This window comes from Sciurus carolinensis, chromosome 11 (genome assembly GCF_902686445.1).
Source record: "Sciurus carolinensis chromosome 11, mSciCar1.2, whole genome shotgun sequence".
In the NCBI taxonomy this organism is placed as follows: Eukaryota; Metazoa; Chordata; class Mammalia; order Rodentia; family Sciuridae; genus Sciurus; species Sciurus carolinensis.
Window position 1 is genome coordinate 53,748,211 of NC_062223.1, and position 4,850 is coordinate 53,753,060.

At 40.7% G+C, this 4,850-nt stretch overlaps 1 pseudogene; it reads left to right on the forward strand.

Annotated features, from left to right (window-relative positions):
* Positions 1–208: 208 nt before the first annotated feature.
* LOC124960524 (serine/threonine-protein kinase Nek4-like) lies at positions 209–3,812 on the forward strand (annotated as a pseudogene).
* Positions 3,813–4,850: the final 1,038 nt, after the last annotated feature.

Here is a 4,850-nt window from a genome sequence, read left to right on the forward strand (position 1 = left end):
AGTGTTGCAGGCACTGTCATGAGTGGGATCTCTATAGCAGCAGCAGCATTTTGGACTGGGACTCTGTGCTCCTGCAAAGAGTGTGTGTTGGGCGGGCTGCCTCCACAGTCAACCCACCCACAGGCCCTGAGCATGAACCCAGCCTCCTGCTGCCATTGGCTGCCCAGTACTGCTGCTACTGCATCCCCTGAGGGTCTGCTCCAAAAACATGCTGCTGGCAACCTACTGCTATGAGCTGGTGGTGGGCAGGGGCAACTATGCCCAGGTGATGGTGTGAAATACCTGGGAAATGGCAGGCAGTATGTCATCAAAAAACTGAACCTCCAAAACTCCTCTCGCCAAGAGTGGCAAACTGCAGAACAGGAAGTTCAGCTCTTCTTGTCTCAGCTGAGGCTCCCCAACATTGACACCTAAGAGGAGTCATGGGAGGGAGAAGATGGTCTGCTCCACAGTGCCATGGGCTTCTGTGAAGGAGGTGATCTCTTCTCGAAGCTCAAGGAACAGAAAGGGCATTTGCTGCCTGAGAATCGGGTGGTGGAATGTTTTGTACAGAGTGCCATGGGTTTGTAGTGAGAAACATCCTTTGTGCAGATCTGAAAACTCAAAGTGTCTTTCTAACAAGAACAATCATCAAAGTGGGTGATCTAGAAATTGTCAGAGGATTAGAGAACCGCTATGACATGGAAAGCATCCTCATTGGCACAACCTATTACATGAGTCCTGAATTGTTCTCAAACAGACTCTACAACTATAATATAAGTCTGATGTTTGGGATTGGTGATGTTGTATCTATGAAATGGCCACCCTGAAGCATGCACTCAATGCAAAAGACATCAATTCTGTAGTTTATCAGACTATTGAAGGAAAGTACCTCCAATGCCAAGAATTTATAGCTCAGAGCTGGCTGAAATGATTAGAACAATGCTAAACAAAAGGCCTGAAGAAAGACCCTCTGTAAGGATCATCCTGAGGAAGCCTTATATGAAATGCCAAATTTTGTTTTTGGAAGACGCAAGGCAAAAATCCAAAAAATTACATTAAAAATGGTGACTCTAAATCCAAGCTTATTGCTACCCTGATTTCAAGAAAGTCAGAATTGAATTGTGAAGTAATCCATTCCCAACCACATTCTGGTGAGAATTCCAAGACATGTTGAAGGGTTATGGAAAATAATATTCCTATAAGACAGCTCCCCAAGAAAAACAGAGAGATAGTGTGACTTCGGAGGAGGGAGTCGAAATTAGTCAAACATTAAACCTTTCCCAGTACATCCCTACTCAGTAACAATGGACCTCGAGGGAAAAAGTCCTTCCCAAGTTCATCCCCAGCATCTCTACCAAAAGCAAACATTTACCCCTTTCCAACCCCACGGAAGGAGACAAATGCTGAAACACTGGGCCCAGGACTTTTATCCTTCCCCATTGCAGATGAGTTCTGCGATGAGAAAAGCAAATAGTGAAGCTCTAGAAAATAATGGGTCCCAGAGGAAAGGAGACAAGCAGTGAACACTAAGTCGTGAGCTTTTCCCACTGACAATGTTTCAAACTTTTTACAACTGCCTTCCTGTGTTAAAATTTTAACCTGCACAACTAGGTCCCTGACTATCCTAACTCCATATGCGCAGCCTCCAGTGATTAATTCACCCTCATTGTAACCTATAAAACCTGTAAGACCCCAGAAACCATTCCAGACTCGGGAACTCACATAAGAGGGTTTATTAAGCAAACAGAGTGTATCCCTGCAGGGTAAGAGAGAAAACGAGAAGAAAAGAGAGAGAGCACTCACAAGAGAGAGTGTGAAAAGCGAGGAGGAGAGAGAAAGAAAGTGAGTAGGAGAGAGAAAGCATGAAAGTGAGGAGAAGAGAGAAAATGGTGGGGAGCTATCTTTAAGCAGTCAAATTCCACAGATTAATGGGACCAATAATGGAGAAGGATACTTGCAAGCTGACTGATGAACAAATAGCTAGCTACTATGTTCACAGACTGACAAGTAGTTGGGAGGCGGGGAAATGGCTGCAGCATAAAGGGCGGGGGAGCAGCTTTATATTATAAAACCCAGACTCCTTCTGTAACCAAGGGGTCATCTCCATACACAGAAAATGAGTCCTCCCATGCCTGATGGATTGACTTCACTGCAGAATAAAGCAAAGCTTGCTGATCCGAGGTTTGCTTCTCGGCTCCCGCCTCTGTCATTTGTGGACCATGAGCTTACAAGTGTAAAGAGTGAAGATAAATGTTTGACCATTGGAGAAACCAATGGTCATTGGTCCCTTGAAATCGCTTGCTGGTCTGAAAGGTTGCACTGGTTACCCGACATGAGCAATACTGCTGAGTCACTAGCCCAAATCAGTAAGGTAAATATTAACATCTTACCTGCAGAAAAAAGGGACTCCATGAATGACAGCTTAGTTCAGAAGAATCAACCAAGACACTTAAAGGACTCTAGTGAGCCTGAACACAAATGCCATATTTCTCAAGTGAGGGAAGAGAGCCTGCAGGATAACACTAAGTCCAGTGCCATTCCGAAAGCCTGATTCTCACATGTTCCTCTAATACTGGTAGTGGGGTCAAGAATGAAGCAGTGAAGCTGTTATAGTCCCTAAGCAAAGACCAAAAGCCAAAGGACTGGGACGGAGTTGATGGTGCATATATTATAGAAAAACAGAGCACAATCCACCCAGGTTTACAGACACACAGGTCTGTGTATGAACCTTTCCTGTGTAGACAGCAATAGCCAAAGAAAAGAGAATAGACAGAGCACAGTGGGAGAAAAAGCCAGGACATCAGAGATCTCTTTCATTCCAAAAGGCACCTCCTCAACTTCTGCCTTCTCATCTTGCTATTAGAAAAGTGGCTATAATATCTATACAACAAAATGTTGAAAAACAAAGAAGAATGATCACTGCCAGGCATGGTGGTGCATGCCTGTAATCCCAGTGGCTCAGGAGGCTGAGACAGGAGGATGGCAAGTTCAATGCCAGCCTCAGTAAATTAGCCAGGACCTAAGCAACCCAGTGAGACCCTGTCTCTAAATAAAATACAAAAAAGTGTTGGGGATGTGGCTCAGTGATTAAGTGCTCCAGTGCCCCCCACCAAAAAAAAAAAAAAAAAAAAAAAAGAAGATCCCACTGGGTCTGGGAGAATTTCAAGGAGCAGTGAGATGTTGTCAGCAACGGACCAATCATTATTAGCCAGACAGAGAGAGGCAACTAAAGCAGTCCCAGGAAGAGATGTTCTGCTCAGGCCCTCAGTGAGAACATCTCTGAGTGGAGCAGGGTCAGTCCTCCCTGACTGCAGCATCACTCAGGAAAGGATACTGATTCACTGCCTGTCTGAGGATGAGTTCAGCTCTTTTACAAATTTAACTGGTGGGTCAGATGGGGATTTCAGGGAAGGGAAAAGTCATGGAAATGAAATGAGTGACTTGGTAAAATGGATGATAGAGGCCCTTAAACTGGGTTCTAAACAGTACTCTGAAGATCTCCCATTATCAAATCCAGTGTCAAAATTCAAACTTCAACTCAAGTGTCTGGACATGCTGGTACTTTGTGGAGAAGTTGCATAAGAGACAGAGGAACTCCACTTCAAAGAACTGCCTTCAACTATCATGTCAGGTTCTGAAGAGATCAGAATAGTCAAAGTCTCAAGAGTGGATGTCATCAGAGGCTGGGGGTTTCAGTTGTTAGAGCAGGTAGACGAGGATGATGAATTAGAGAAAGAGGTATGTTTACTAGAGTGTATGGGTGAAAAATGTACGACATAGTGTTGAAAGTTCCACAGTTAAAATTGTTTGAAGAAAATGTGAATTTTTGAGAATTTGTTCTAATTTGCCAGATCTCAAGCCGTATTTTCAAAGGTTTTTGGCTTTAAAAACAAACTATAATCATTGTTTTATATCTCTTTAGGGTTTTCTTACTGGAAAAAATTGAACAGAACAGAGTAATAAGAAGCAGGTTCATAAAAGAAAAAAACCTTTGGCTTTCATATTCATTTATGAGAAAAAAATATTTCTTTTGTGGTTACTGTTTACTGAGCTTTACACCACTTAAATTTTGTATGTAGAACTTTATTTTATTAAGGTGTTAATTAGCTTAGAAACAGGGCCACAAAACATTGCATTGGAAACTTTGTATTGTACGATAGTGATAAAAGCAGTGGAGAAACAAATGACATAATATGTCCAGTGATAATATCTGCTGTTGTTAATTACCTTAGGGAGTAGTTGACATTATTTAAAAAGAAAAAATTCAATTCACTATTCTGAGGATAGATTTAAAGACTAGGAAGTTCTATGTAGTGTTTGAACAACTAGATCACATTTTTATACTCTGATGGATGTTTAATGTTTTCCTTTAATATGTGCCTAATTTGGGGTTTACAAGAATTGAATCTTAAGTATGTTGGCTTTGTAAAGCATTATGTTTTCACATACTAGTTTTGCTTGATTTATTTCTCCCTCAGTGAAAACATCTCTTAATTACTTTTCCAATTAAACAATTTGTTAAAAAAAGTCCAAGTCCTTTTTATTATATTGAATATGTGCAATGTTTGTCTCTGGAAGAAGTTTTTCTTTATATATATCATGATATTGGTTATCTTTCCATGTTTTAAGTATAGGATTTTATATCACATATTTTATTAGTTGTTTAATAAGAAGTAATGTCCTTCTACTAAATAGTTTTATTAAATATAAGTTTTGATTAGTTAAGAGAAAGAAAAAATTATGAATGAATAAATAAATAAATAAATAAGGGTGGGATAAATCTGAACAACTCTTACAGTATCTTCCATCACTCCGCAAGAGGAAGAAAAGAAACACGTCCTTGGATGTTTATTAAACAGTCTTGGACT